General features: G+C 44.3%; 1 protein-coding gene across 1 annotated transcript in view; it reads right to left on the reverse strand.

The window, feature by feature from the left end:
- The window catches only part of LOC139049740 (growth hormone secretagogue receptor type 1-like), a 297,774-nt gene that overhangs the window by 56,504 nt on the left and 225,036 nt on the right, over positions 1–16,234 (reverse strand). The window lies entirely within an intron of this gene.

Consider the following 16,234-nt stretch of genomic DNA (forward strand, 5'->3'; position numbering starts at 1 on the left):
AGCCTCCAAGACATCAGTTCACGCCTGCACAAGCTAGGAGATAAAAGGTTTTGGACAGCGATACCTTGAGACAGCTGCATGATCTTTGCTGACATCAGTAACAACAGATGCTCCCGAGATTTTGGTGTCAGTGACTGTGTCCTCAGATATTTCTGTGCGTGCGTTTTGGAGAGGTGCTCGTCTTACATTTGGCAAGTGTTTTGAGATCCCGCATCATATCCACGATTTCCGCGTGCTTGTTCAGCTCTTGGCTAATGTCGAGCACCACTGCACTAAAAGAGAACCACAGCAAGTCGACAAAGGAAAGGCTGCACTGAAATTGGTGATCTCATTTCTTGATGACATTTCAAGTGGAGACCTTCTGGAGGACGAAAAGGTGGGCGCTGTGATGTTCCTCAAAGAGCAATGTCATCTCCTCATGAAGAGGAATAATGCTGTTCGGTGCTCTGCGGAACTTTTGGTGTTGTGTGAATTTTGTACACTATTTCACCGCATGGCTACAAGTTTTTTATGAGCAGTGGAAAGCTAGTGTTGCCTCATACTGAAAGAATCAAGCGTATCTGTGGTGCACATGATGTCAGTCCTTTAAAGGAGCAAAATGAAGAGGGCTTCTTAAGATATATCAAAAGGAGGGCAAGTCTGCTAAAAGTTCACGAAAGAAACGCAACATTAATGGTAGATGAAATACACTTACAGCAGTTCTTTGAATACAAGGGTGACAGCATAACAGGGGCTGCTGCGAACTGTTCTGAACCTGCTAAGACAGCACATGTACTTATGATGCAGTCTCTCCTGTCACCGTTCAAAGATGTTGCACACATCATTCCAGTGTCAAAAATTACTGCGGAGGAACTGCATGAAGCTGTAAAAAAAGTAGTCTTGAGACTTGAAGAAGCGAACCTTCATATCGATGCAGTCATCACAGACAATAATTCCGTTAACCTGAAAGTAATAGCTATGTTCAGTGAGGCCCAGAAGCTCGAAATTGTTTACCCCCATCCAGCTGACCCGCAGCAGCCACTCTTTCATATTGCTGACTCTGTGCATTTGCTGAAATATATCAGAAACAATTGGCTAAACCAAAAAAATACTGACAAATGTCTATATTACCCACCTTTTCCCTGTGGAACCGCAGAAAGTATGAAAATGGCGGGTGCTTCATTCACATCACTCAGAAAGCTTCATGAGGCTGAACAAACTAATACTGTGAAAGTCGCTTTGGGCAAAAGCATAAAGCATTAAATCCCACAAATATTGAGAGGCAGAACGTGAAGCTTGCTCTGCAAATTTTTAACTCTTTTGCTTCATCTGTTTTGAGGATAAGAGGTGAAACCGTGCATCTGACGCTTGCAGATGGTACTGCAGACTTCATTGACCTAATTGTGCGACGGTGGAGAGTCGTCAACGTCAAGATTCCCCATAAGGGACACAAAGTGAGAGATGTGTGGCAAGAGCCAGTACGTGAAATCAATGGTGAGCAGCTGGAGTTCCTCGACACATTTGTTACCTGACTGGACGACCGGAAAAGTAGGTGTGTGTATACAGGTGTGTTGACAAAGGAGACTCACTCAGCTCTCCGGCTTTCCGCATACGCCTTAATGGAGGTGTCAAGATATTGTTTGCAGGAGGTCTCGGTTTTACCTACGTTCTCCTTGGAAAATTTCAAACCAATCCCCGCGAAGCTCGGTTTGGGAAGTACCGGAAGCTGTCTGGGGTCCCTTTACAATGTGTCGATCACACAGGTATTTGAAGCCGAGGCAAAGATCCGCCTCCAGAACACACAGATCTTGCCAGATGTGCAAGCATCCACTGACACTTGCAAAGAGACGTGCGCTGAAATGCTGATTGACAAATATAACAGGAAGAAGCTGTGACCTAAAGAAGCCCCGGGAAGACAGGCCGGAATTGGTGTACATCGCTGGCTACTGTGCCTATGCGGCTTTGAAGCACCAGCCTTGCAATGACTGCTGTGATTTATTCACAATTACTGAGAGAGAGCTTGAACGAAGTGAGCATGTGCTGATTGATAATATGAGCAGAGGTGGCCTGAATTTCCACAGCCATGTGTCGTTCATGTGGTGATGTGCACCAAGAATGCGCTAGAACATATTACAGGCAAATATTATCAGAATATGTTTCATGCAAAGAGTAATCGGAGAGCTGCACTTCTAAGTGTGATGAAGTATTTGCTGTGACCGTGAAGACTCTGACACTTGTGCAACTGGTCACAGTCAAGAGTCAATGTTAAAGAACATCCTTAATCCAGCAGTAAACGCTCTGCTGAATAATTACGCAGCCTTCAAAAACGACAAGATAAAAAGAAAAGAATAATGGGAAAAAGAGAAAGTTGATTACCCTCAAGTGAAAATGATGTGTGCTGTTTTCACGAATGTGTATGCTACAATACATACAATATGAACTGTGTGTTATGTTGTCTTGACTTTTATGGAAGTTTTTAAAATTTTTCAGCATTGTGAAGTTCAGCAGATTTTTTTTATTAAGCTAGTGAGGTTGATGTATGTCATATTTTATTGATGTGAGTGTTGTGTGTTCGAATGTCATTCTGTGATAGTGGAAACCAATGCCAAATAAAATGTGTGATATCAATTGTACAGCTGTCTGTGACAGACTGTAAAAAAGAAAGATGTTTTTTCGGCGCATCGTCTTTTTAAACCTAAATTCTGTATTGCATTTTGTTTTATGGGGGCCATTGTCAGCTTTGCTCCAAATGCCGAAGTTGACGTGGAAAGAACTTCTCTTAGTTGCTTAAATCACGCCAGTGCTAAATTTATACTGGATGCAAATGAATTCCTGAGGTATACCCTCGAACATGCTTCAGTATCGTGCTTTTTTATTTGTTTTGATGGCACCTCAAGCGCAGGCAGACGGGCTGAGTGTGGTGACGTCACGGAAGGAGTGCCGACGCCTTCTCCAGGTCTAGGTGGTTCTGGTTTCTCCCTCCCGGCCTCGAGTCACGGCGCTAGCATATGTTACTGGAACGCGCTTTCATTGGCCTCCTGAGTAGCGGTTACTTGGCGCGCAATCCACCCGGTGTTCTCTTCCGCTGAGCTCTTCATCGCGGCGCAGTGAGGCAAACTCTAGTGACTTATCCCTGGGGGTTTTCAGGTCTGCTTAGGGCTTCAGCATCTTTCTCGAAGTATGTAGCTATCTTCAAAGATGCACTTATCTCGCCATTTACGCCACCACGCATACTTTAGTACGATTACTGATACCAGCTGCTTCTTAAGTCTCTAGCACCGCCAGTGGAAGTTGAGCAGCGCGCCCGAAGCAAGCGGTCACTAGAACTAGTGGCGCTGCAGTCATTCGCGACTTCTTTCGATTATGGTGTCATGATAGTTGAGGGTGTCGCTGTTCTCTGCACGGCCGTAAGGGGCATGTCTTGCGGCAGCCCTGTAAGTGAAGCCGCTCTAGTAACATAGTGTTTCTTTTTGACCAAGAAGGGCGAACCAGCGCTGTGCTTCGTTTCGGAAACCTTTGTTTGCTCCTCTTCGCGAAAGAGGGCGATAAATTATCGCGGCTGGATAGTACAGCGGCTGCGCAACGTGTCTAAAAGGAAGCGTCTGAAGCTTGGCCAGCTTTAGCTTTTGTCCGCTCGAGAACGCATGCTTGGCAGTTTAGAATATCTATACTTCCACCGCACCTCATACCCTCGTGGTTCCAAGAGATCTTTGTGCAGTAGACGCATTACCAAAGTAAATGGCAACTTGTGGAACTGGCGGTGACGAGCAAGGTCAGCCGAGTAAGAAGAAACCAATTTACGTTATAATTCCACAAGACATATGAAGATGTGAACACAAGCGCACACAAAGCACTGCGGCCGCGTGAAGCATAACGTTGTCATTGTATAACAATTTTAGGAATTTTTTCGCAATGTATAGGCATTTGAGGGTATCATTCTAGGGATAATACGGCACATTGAGTTGACAACACTGTCGCCGCGGCAGATGCTCACAAACCCGCAACCATGCAGGAAGGAAAACTGAGGAGAGGCCCTATCCCCTTCGCGCGCTAGGAGAAAAGTATGGAGGAAATGCCGTAGTAGGTTCTCCTTTTTAAAAGGAAGCTTTCTTTGCCTTCGACTTTCCCACTGCTGCTGCTGCTGTGGCTGCTGCTGTCGGCACACCGCGTAGAGGGGGGGGGGGGAATTCAAAGCGTCTATATACACGGAAAGAGCGTGGCAGGGAAGAAAACAAGCACGAGGAACTCGTTTGAACCGCATCGCGTTGAATGTGCACAATGCCCTCTGGAGCTCCCGGGTCATCGCTACTTTAGCCTCTTAACAGCTGTAATTATCAGTGACCCCCCCCCCCCCCCCCACAAGCGCTTACTTTTCTACCAACATGAAACTCCAGAGGAAAGCTAGATAGAATGGAAGAGATGACGGGGCAGAGAAGGCAGAGAATGGGTAAAACTGACACAGTCGAGAAACGAGCGAATAACAGCCTTGCCACTTTTCGCTCGCAGTTTCCGTACAAGGAGGGGGTGGATAGGGAAAAGGTGACGTGAGAAGTTGAGACGGCAACGAAACGCTAGATCTAACTTCAACGTACGGTACGGTGCGTTTTTGCTATATCTGCAAAATAAAAGCGTGCAAATATGTTTTGCGGACAACTTACGCAGGGCGTGCACAAGCAGAGCTGCATTAATTAAAGCGAACCGAAGGGTATAGGCGACATAACGGAAGCGGTGTCACGTCGAATAAACACTTCTGTGCCCATCGCGATAGCTTCGCGGCTATGGCATTGCTCGAAGTCGCGGATTTCAACTTGTACTTTAATAATTCTTCAAGTATATACTAGAAACGTCCTCCTGGGCTAAAAGCTGCCATAAGCAGCTTGATCGGCCCCCAGAGACGTTGTTGTACATGGCAAGAATATAACAGTGAGTACTTTGTAACATAAAACAGTTCAAAAGCAGTTCAACCCGCATAAAACCAATTGTAACATTTGCAAATATAAGCCTATTGACAGGATAATTGTATTGCGATAAAGAAACGGACAACATTCGAACATACCTGATAAGGTTAATAAAAAACATCAAAGGGCACCATACAATTAGAATCGTCATACATGAACTATATATGTTTGCAAGTGAACAAAACGACTCTTCAATTCCCTGCGAGAAAATTAGTATTGTCGACATAATTATTAAGGATTTTTGGTAAACTGTGTCTAATGGATTGTAATTTGTATTCAGTGTGAAAACGTGGTACGTAAGAAGGATCAGGGTTTCTTGAATGTACTGGTATTTTATGGCGCTGCAAGGCCGTTATGGATGTAAGCCAATTCCTTAACTCTTCCTTTGCAAAATAAAACATCTGTAAAACGCGATATTCGTAGTAGCCGTCTGCCCATATAAATTCGTATTTCTCTGACAAACTTTTTATTGTCGATAGGGAATCGGTACTGGCAATGTGCCGGAGGAGCGCCTTTTGTAATCTAATTATTTCATTTACGTTCCTTTGCGTTGTGGTCCCCCATACTAAACTACAATAATTGAATTGAGGAGGTAAACAAATAAATGTATCGGTAAACAAAAATAAATGTATAGCTCGGTTTTTACCGGCACGAGAGCTCTACAGCGAGCCACCACCCCGGCTGCTGCAGAAAATTTACTGCAAGGTTGGTTAAAATGAGCATCTCAATTTAGATGACAGGAAGAAGTTATACCAAGTATTTGATGATCGTTAGCTAGCTGAATATTTTTATCTCAATAAGTTATTGAGTGTTCCAGTTTAACATTTTTATTTCTTGCTCTAAAAAGAAAAGCCCTGTCTTAGCAGGATTCATTCCGATTCCATTTGACTATGCCCACGCCGACAGATTACGTAACAGTGCACTACATGGAATAATTAGTTCGTTCGCGTCCTTTCCAATGAAGACCAAAGTGCTATCATCCGCATATACAAAAAAATCAACTGTAGCATAAATATTTACTAAGTCATTAACGTATAACTTAAGTAATGGTGGGCCCAAACACTTCCTTGGGGCAACCCGTTTTTAATTGACAAGAAAAAAGATTGGACATTATCGATATACACACACTGACTCCTATTTTTCAAGTATGACTTCATCAAGGCGAGGGTACTGCCGCGAACTCCACGCATAGAAAGCTTACATATAAGAATGTCATGATTGAGGCAATAAAACGCCTTGCTGAAGTAGATGAAAATCCCGAGGGCGAAATTCCCACCGTCTATAGCAACACGATACTTTCTTTCAAGGATAAAAGAGCTGTCTCCGTACATCTTCCCTTTCTAAAGGCAAAATTGCGAATTTGTTATAACGTCATGTTTGATGTAATAGTCCTTCGGAAACCCGCAAGGTGAATAAAAGTAATTATTAAAGCGAAAATCAGATATCGATCCGCTCGTAGCAAATTCTACAAAGGAAACCCATGCGGGTTCCTCGAAAGAAAAGCCTCACAGTTGAAGAAAAATTCGTCCTGGTCCGGGACTCTAACCCAGGACTACTGCCTTTCCGGGACAGCCGCTCTACCATCTGCGCCAACCAGGTGGCTAGCAAATGGCAGGGCGAAGTCGATTTTGTCAACAACTCAAACCAAAGGCAACAGTTTCACCTAGAAGAAGAACAACAACAAAACTTTATTCGTAGAAAGAACTTCGTTGCCCCTATTTATTTATTTATTTATTAGTTACCTGCATCGCCCCGTAGGGCATTACAGCAGGGAGGTTACAAACTTGAATCAATACATCAACAAATTAGTTCAATGCGTGGTAAAAAGCATCATTTTCTGTAATATATACAATGGTCGATGGCAAACTGTTCCAATCTCGAACAGTCCTAACAAAAAAAGAATAACGGAAGACGTCACCCCTACAAGAAAATTCCGTGATCTTCAAACAGTGGTCAAGTCGCCTAGATATATAGTGTGGTGCCTGGATATATTTATCGCGGATTATGCCTGTTTTAGAATAATAAATATCGTGGAAAAATTTTAATCTAATATGCCTTCTACGATCCTTCAGCTCTTGCCATTTAAGTTTAAGTTTGCTTTGTCATGCTAAGCTGCCGGCTATAATTACCAAGAACAAATCTAACTGCCCTATTCTGGATTTTTTCTAATTTGTTTATAAGCTCAGATGTGTGTGGGTCCCAACAAACACATCCATATTCAAGTATTGAACGTACGTGACTAAAGTACAACTGCGTCTTCAAGTTACTCGGTAAATGACTAAAATTGCGCCGCAAGAATCCCAAAACTGATGCTGCCTTATTTCCAATATAGTTAACATGCTTGTTCCATCGTAAATCAGAAGTAAAAAACACGCCTAGATATTTAAATTCCTTGCTTACTTTTAGAGTTGAATCATGAATTCTATACCTATAGCGATGATTAGCTCGTTTTCTTGTAAAGGTGACGTGAACAGTCTTATTTGTATTTAACGACATATCCCAACGCACACACCAGTCTGCGATAGTGTTTAGGTCAACTTGCAGGATTTGTGAATCGGAAATGGCATCTATGACTCTATAAACAACACAATCATCGGCAAACATCCTGAATGAAGACTGTATACCAGCTGAAATATCATTAATATACAACAAAAACAATAGTGGCCCCAACACTGAGCCTTGGGGAACTCCCGACGTAACTGATGCATATTGCGAAGATATACCGTTCAGAACCACAGCCTGTTTCCGCAATGACAAATATTCGGCAATCCACGCTATTATTTTACCATCCAAGTTATAAGCTTTTAATTTGGAGAGTAGGAGACTGTGTGCGACTACATCAAACGCTTTACTGAAATCCAAAAAAACGCAGTCCACAACTTGTTGCTTATCAACTGCCGAGACTAAATCATGAATAAACTCTACCAACTGTGTATTGCACGATAAACCACGCCTGAAACCATGTTGGCAGGGACTTAGGAGATTATGCTTAGTTAAGTGGGCCATAACACAACTGTATATTATATGCTCCATAATTTTGCAGGTTATACTAGTTAAGGAAACGGGCCTGTACTTCTGAACGGAGTTACGCACCCCACTCTTATGTATGGGCACGACTCGCGCTAACTTCCAATCATCTGGCATATCAATTTCATTGAGGGACTTCTGAAACATCCGGACGAAATAAAAGCATAACGCATCCGCACAGTTCCGTATGATAGCGGCAGGAATGTCATCAGGGCCGCATGCCTTAGCCTGGTTCACATCTTTTAATAATTTACGGATACCATCGACACAAAAGGTAACTTCTGGCATGGGGTCTATTTCAGCAGGTAATTCAAAACAGACAGTACGTGAGTTAGACGGCAAAAAGACAGATGAAAAATAACGGCTAAAAATTTCAACTTTAGACTCATTATAATGAATAATAGTTTCCTCATTTTTCAAAGCAGGTATTGATCTGTTGTCTTTGCCATTACGCTTCACATACCTCCAAAATTCTTTGGTATCCCTGACAAGTCTTTCTCCTAGATTAAAGAAATAGAAGTCCTTAGCGATGTCGGACTTTTGCCTAAATTCAGTTTTTGTTGCTTTCAGCAAGGCCAAATGCTCTGGCGAATTAGACGCCTTATATCTTTGATAGTTTCGTCGCTGTCGTCGAACAAGGGCACGTAACTCTGTGTTAAACCAGGGTTTGTCTCGAGCTCGCCTACTTGATATAACTCGTGATGGGACAAAAGCTTCACGTAGTTCGAACAATTTCAATTTGAACGTATTCCATAGTTGTTCGATATCTAGATTATCTGCGAGTGCATCAAAAGTTGGAAAGAACGACTCGAAAGCAGCGCTAATCGCCTCGTAGTTGGCCCTGCTGTAGGCATAAATCTTTCGACTAGGTGTTTTTGCAACCTTCACATACTGAACTGATAAATCTGCTAGAACAACGTTGTGATCGCTCAAACCTGGCAACACCCGTACATTGTATACAACATCAGGCACGTTACAGAGCAAAAGGTCGAGTACGTGACCTGTTCCGTCAGTGCGTGATGGCTCGTGCAGATACTGATAAAAAGTATTCTGATCTAAAATATCAAAGAAAGTTGAGTATAGGCTCCCTCGAGCAGTATCCCTTGGTTCCCCAGCTGACCAGTCAATATCCGGAAGGTTAAAGTCCCCCCCTAGAACAAGGCATTCATTCTTAATAGTTTCAAGAAAATTGCCTAAATGAACTAGTGGTTCTACAGAAGGACCAGGAGGCCTATAAAATGACCCAAGAACAATTGCTTTCCCATTGAGTAGCCTTACTTTACAAAAAATCGATTCAGTTTCATTATCCGGAAATTTCATTTGCACGCTTGGGATACTATTGTGGACAAGAATAAACACCCCTCCACCACGCGTACAGCGGTCACGACGAAAACACTCGTACGTGTCCGGAAATACTTCAGTGCTTGCGACAGTTGGGTCAAGCCAAGATTCTGTTCCCAAAACAATGGTCGGTTGGATAGTACGAAGAAAAAAGTGAAAATCATCAATTTTATTTTTGACACTGCGGCAGTTGACTAACAGAACGCTGACGGGGCACATCGCAGCATTAACAGTAATTTGTCATTGCTCTCGTGCAACGCCGGCTTTACTGACCCATTGAAAGCGCCTGCTCCCCAAGTGAAGCGTATCAAACTTCAGAACTGGTTTTAAGCCTTCGCTGTTTTGTTTGGCATATGGCCATAATTTCTTTATCGCGGACAGTACAGGAAAAGTCTTCAGATATAGCAACGTTCGATCCCTTGAGCTTGAATGCTTTTGCAAGCACGGCTCGGCGGTCTTTCAAAGAATTGAAACGAACAATGATGGGCAGATTTTTTCCTTAGCAGAATTTACCCAGCCTGTGTGCATCTTCAATAGCTAACGAAGGCAATTCAAGCTTTGCAGTGCACTGACTTATGATGAGTTCCTTAGACTGGGCTGCCGTCTCATTGGCATTAGAATCTGCCAAGCCATAAAAAAGCAAATTATTGCGCCTCCCACGATTTTCCAAGTCGTCTAATTTTTTAATCATGCCTGCCAAAGCATCATGATCTTGTCGCTGGTGATCTTCAACGTTAGCCAAGGTTTTTTCAATTGTGTCGATCTTTGCTAGCTTAGTTTCCAACAAAAGAAGGCGAGCTTTAACGTCAGTAACGTCTGCGGTGAGCTGCGATAACTTGGAAAGTATTGCACCTTGACCCTTTAACAGTTCTTGGATTTGTTCAGCAGTTGACGGACCTGGGTTACACTCAATATCTCCGCCACAAAGCAGCAAAATAAGTAGATAAAATGCCGGGCTACGAAAAAGTGAAAAGTGCCGCTTGACATGCACACGATTCGACACCACAGAACCGCGTCTCCGACAGGAAAAAGTAAGATAAAGCAGTTGGGGTGGAACCGGCAAAATGAAGCGAGACGCTTTCAAAGAGCAAAAAGAGCCAACCTGCGTGAGCAGTAGAAAACTTGTAAGGGTCACCGCCATCTCGCCGGTTCCACGCCCCATCGTCACAGTGCTGCTCCGCTGCTTTTGTAGCTGACACTTGACAGCGTCAATGCCCTCGTGACAATGTTGCCAGCTCAGAAACGGAAAATGTCCAAATTCGTCACCAGCTGGACACTGTTGTAGCTTGAAGGCCTCGAACAAATCTGTCGAAGACGAAGAACCGCTGTCGAACAATTCCAGGCATACGTCGTCGAAGGGTAATCCGTGAGGAAGGACCGCCAGGGAGTTCGCCGTAAACACCTGCGTGAGCAGTAGAAAACTTGTAAGGGTCACCGCCATCTCGCCGGTTCCACGCCCCATCGTCACAGTGCTGCTCCGCTGCTTTTGTAGCTGACACTTGACAGCGTCAACGCCCTCTTGACAATGTTGCCAGCTCAGAAACGGAAAATGTCCAAATTCGTCACCAGCTGGACACTGTTGTAGCTTGAAGGCCTCGAACAAATCTGTTGAAGACGAAGAACCGCTGTCGAACAATTCCAGGCATACGTCGTCGAAGGGTAATCCGTGAGGAAGGACCGCCAGGGAAAAGTTCGCCGTAAACACCTGCGTGAGCAGTAGAAAACTTGTAAGGGTCACCGCCATCTCGCCGGTTCCACGCGGGTTAACGGGTTAACGCCATGTGGTCGGGCCCCTATTCCAAGGCACCGCTGGCCCTCGCCATCCTTTCTGCCCTGCGGACGAGCCTGAGCTGATCCCCGAGGGCGGAGCTGGATAGCAATGCCTCCCACCTCGCTCTCGTGTTATTATCTTCTTCTTTGTGAGCTGTGCACTCCCATGTGATGTGGTAGAGCGTTGGTGTGCTCCCACACCACGGGCATATGTCCTTGTATGCTGTTGGGTAGTATATGTGCAATTTATGTAGGTTTATGTATGTGTCTGTTTGGAGCCTGCGTAACGTCGCTGAGTCCACGGCTGAAAGGTTCCTATGCGGGGCTGGGTAGAGCCTTCTGATTTCCCTGTAGTGTTGCAAGATCGCTTTATAATTTGGATCGATGGGTGTTGGGTCCTCCACCATGTTGCCATGGGCAGCTCGGCAATTAGTAAAACCTCGAGCCGCTTCATCTGCATGGAGGTTCCCAGTAACACCCTCGTGTCCCGGGGCCCATGTTATCGTTTGGGTATACCTGACGTCAAGGTCTCTGTTGATTTCGGTAAGTATCCGGCGTGCCCTCGCGCTGATCTGTCCCCTCTCATAGTTGCTACATGCGGCCTGAGAATCTGTGACTATTGTTAGTGGAGCACTGCGCTCTATGCCTTCTCGTATAGCTAAGGCGATGGCTATCTCTTCGGCTTCTAAAATGGTTGCTCGGGAAACCGAAGCACGGGCCGTGATTTTCCCATTACGGTTTACGACAACTGCCCCATGTTCTTTGCGTTGGCCCGATATGGGGAAGCATCCGTGAATCGTGCAGTGTCCAAGTATTTTGTTGTTTTGTCTATGTATTCTGCTCTAGCTTTTATCCTTCCTTCGTGTAATGTCGGATCCATGTTTTGTGGTCAGTTTCACGTAATTATTCAGCGGAAACCCGCAAGGTGGAGAGAATTAATAAAGAGAAAATCTGACATCCACCCGCTCGTAGAAAATGCTACAAAGGAAGCCCATACGGGTTTCTCGAAAGAACTAGCTCGCACTTGAAGAAAAATTCATCCTGGTCCGGGACTCGCACCCGAGACCACCGCCTTTCTGGGGCAGCCGCTCTACCATCTGAGCTAACCAGGTGGCTGGCAGATGGCAGGGGGAAGTCGATTTTGTCAACAACTCGAAGAAAACGCAATAGTTTGACGTGATAGTATTGCGGAAGCCCGTGAGGTGGAGAGCAGTAATTAATAAAGAGAAAATCCGACATCCACCTGTTCGTAGCAAATCTTACAAAGGGAACCCTCACGGGTTTCTCGAAAGAAAAGCCTCGCAGTTAAGAAAAGTTCGTTCTGGCCCGGGACTCGAACCACTGCCTTTCCGGGACAGCCGCTCTACCATCTGCGCTAACCAGGTGGCTAGCAGATGGCAGGGCGAAGTCGATTTTGTAAACAACTCAAATCAAAGGCAACAGTTTGACGTAATAGTTCTGCGAAAATCTGCAAGGTGCAGAGAAGTAATTAATAAAGGGAAAATCAGACATCCACCCGCTCGTAGCAAATGGTACAAAGGAAACCCATACGGTTCTTTGAAAGAAAAGCCTCCCACTTGGAGAAAAATTTGTACTGGTCCGGGACTCGAACCCAGGACCACCGCCTTTCTGGGGCAGCCGCTCTACGATCTGAGATGACGAGGCGGCTAGCAGATGCCAGGGCGAAGTCGATTTTGTCAACAACTCGAGGCAAAGGCATCAGTTTGACGTAATATTTCTGCGAAAACCCGCAAGGTGGAAAGAAGTAATTAATAAAGGGAAAAATCGGACGTCCACGTGCTCGTAGCACATGCTACACAAAGGAAACACGTACGTGTTCCTCGAAAGAAAAGCCTCGCAGTTGAAGGAAAAATCGTCGTGGTCCGGGACTCGAACCCGGGACCTCCGCTTTCCGGGACAGCTGCTCTACCATCTGAGCTATATTTCTGTGGAATACTTCCGTGGAAGCCCGCAAGGTGGAGAGCAGTAAGTCGCCGGCTAGGTTGTACCATGTATTGATCCGGTATTTTGCTGTTGACAGGCTCTCTGGTTGCGCACCCACTCGAAGCTACCGATCCGGTTATCAGGGAACACGCATCTACACGTGTTGGCTGCCTGGATCACCGCTTTTCGCATCAAGGCCGCTATTCTTGACACGCATGGCGGCTGCACGGCCGCCATTATTCGCCATGTTGACTCTCTGATTGGCTGTGGCGAGCTCACGTGCCTTGAAATTTTTGCCGGGAAACGGAAGTTTTGCGAAATGTCATTTTGCGTTTTCATCAAGATGACGAAACGTGACCTGGAGCTGCAAATTTTATGGACTCATACATTTTTTTGGTCCTTGGCAGATATATTGTGATGTTAGTGCTTCAAAAATAATGTGAGCGGTAGCGTGCAGAAGCCAGTGCAATGCATCTGCAATTGAGCGAATATGTGGTGGCGATTCAAGATATGCGCCATGCCAGCTTGCTGATTGGCTGAAGGAATATCTCGCGAGGAGCGTCAGAGGAAGGGCTGTTTCGTAAACGTCATTTTGGCGATGCGTGACGTTGCGCTGGGCCACCATTGCTGAGATTTTCCGCCATAATTTTTGCTGCGACGAGCCGCGCGAATTATGCTAATGAGCAGCCATATGCAATGGCAGCGGAGAGAAATGCGTATCGCCACATTTTCCCCGTGGTTTGGCGCCACGAAAATCTTTTGTTCATAACGCGTGCTCATAGTATTTGCATGGCTCTCGGGTAGTGTTGGCATTTGTGTTTGGGGCCATCATTCTTTAAAAGAACGCGTTTATACAAAATAATATTGGTTGAACATAGCAAACTTTCGGGAATGTTGTCCACTTTTCACTGCTGCATTCGTATTGTAATCAAGATTAATGCCTTTTCGCACAATGAAACGTTATGACAACGGCCTCTTTCTAATTTATAAAAAGAAATGTACGCAAGGCGGCGCCTTGAACTTTCCTCTCTCGGTGGGAGTAACCAGCGAAATGAACAAGAGATGGCAGCGCCGGCGCTTGCGTCGCGCTAGTGGATATCTCTGGCGCCCGCAACGCTATCGGTGATATTCGGCCGTTTCTCAGCCAGCCGAGTCGGGCTGAGTCATTTGCGTTTCACGAGATAGCGATAACGTGGCCTAGAACGTGCGCGCATCACCACTGGTATGTCACGTATGTTGGCTCAAGCAAGAAAACAAACGCGTTGGCACCAATATGCGATGACTCATTCCATTGTCCGGGGACACGCATCCTAGCTGTTGAAGCAGACGACGACTTGTACGCAGCAGACGACGAAAGCGAGAAAAGTTTCCGACGGAATAATCATACGCTTTGAGATAGCTGCTTTATTTTTACTGCGGAGGAAAACTGTTTTGCTTTACCGATAACGCTACATTCAGTGCCTTCATTTCAGTTTCTTAGGCGAAACGTCAAGTTGGCGTCACGTTACGTACACACTAAACATTTTAACACCCTTAAGGGTGTAAATCAGTTTGTCGCCAGACAAACACCCTAACGGTGCTGTTGTCTACACCCTACAGTTGGGTTGCCACTATAGCACCCTAAAGGAAGGGTGTCCAGCAAAATAAATTTAGGGTGTAAGGGTGCTCGTCCAAATTAACACCCATCTGTGTGGGTGTTGGAAGGGTGTAAAACCTTTTATTTCTAGCGTGCATGGAAGGCAGATTCGGCAGTACACGCATTCAATTACTACTATGTACAGCGATCCTCGCGCAACTATTGCGTGTGCCAGAAGGTTCAAGTTCGGCTACCAAACGCACTGTCGAACAGCCGGCCTTGAAGCTTCGATGGGCATACACAACACCTATACGTGTGGATCACATTACATATTAGTAATTCATGGTGTATATTGGAAAACCTGTCTTTGCTGCACAAATACAACCTAGCAAACTTGACACTTTTGAGCATGTATATCAACACCAAGGTTATCACGATTTCCATATCCAAATAACATGCAACATAGACTGGTAAGATATATGCTGCATTTTCAAGAAAACGCAAATATATTTATTGCATGCTGCAATACAGAGTACAACATATACATAAATCACATGAAATATAAACATGCACAATCACCAAACACATCGGTAAGTACAAGAACATGTACATTCCCCACAAAGGTACCTAAAATATATGTATTGATCAAATCTGTTATTAGAGAAGAAACTATGTATAGCGGCACTGAAAGAGCCTGGGTTGATTCGCAGTGTTTTGGGCCACATAAAGGAATAAATTTTTAGTATTAGGCTCCAGTGAACGAAAATTCAAGTTTTGATGCCTTAAAAAAAGGCATATTGCAAAGGTGAATTAGGGAAGCAATTGAAATGCAGAGCAAACGCACAAGAAAGGCACGTGTTATTTTGTACACTAATGTAATCGCAAAGCATTATGAAAAGTTTGGAAAGTCGATGTAAAGCATAACTGGCCAACATTTTTCAGACTGAAAGAATACTTTCCAAGCATAGACATGCTTTAAGTGAGGTTTATGCCAGGAGCCTTATTGCTAAGTTTCTATTTCCAACAAGATTACTTGAGCACAAAAAATACGTAGAATTTTTTAGTGCCTACATAGTTTGTCCTCTTTTGTGAAACGAGAGTTCTCTGGGCTAAAGGTGCTGTGTAGCGGTTTTTCTAACTACAATACCAGTTTCTATAAATTTTTGTTTTGTAACTCTAAGGCACTGGTACATATACAATATGTAGTTTGAAAATAGGTTCTTTTCTTACTATAAATCAAAAGAGTGCATATTCCACATCTACTAGTGCCTGGGTGCAAAGTGCAGCAGGAGGCCTGATAAAAACAAACCACTGTTGATTAAACGATTTTTCTGAGCACAAAATGTGGACAGTGTTTTAAAATACATAGTAAATTTCTAAATTATTTGCACTTAGATGCAGTAATTCAAGATTAAGGCATGCTATAGCATGTGAGCATGCAAATTAGCAAATATGGTTTAATAAATTAGCCATACTCTGGTTACTAAAAGAACACAGGCATAGGCAGTCATGCAAAAGTTCAAGTTAAATATCACACTGTTAACATTTGCCAGCAAATGGTCGTATCAAACATTATAATTATACTGAACAAGGGTAGTTTCTTGGGATAGTTTGCAATTATTGAGATAAAATTACGTAC

The sequence above is a fragment of the Dermacentor albipictus genome, chromosome 1, assembly GCF_038994185.2.
Source record: "Dermacentor albipictus isolate Rhodes 1998 colony chromosome 1, USDA_Dalb.pri_finalv2, whole genome shotgun sequence".
Taxonomy (NCBI): domain Eukaryota; kingdom Metazoa; phylum Arthropoda; class Arachnida; order Ixodida; family Ixodidae; genus Dermacentor; species Dermacentor albipictus.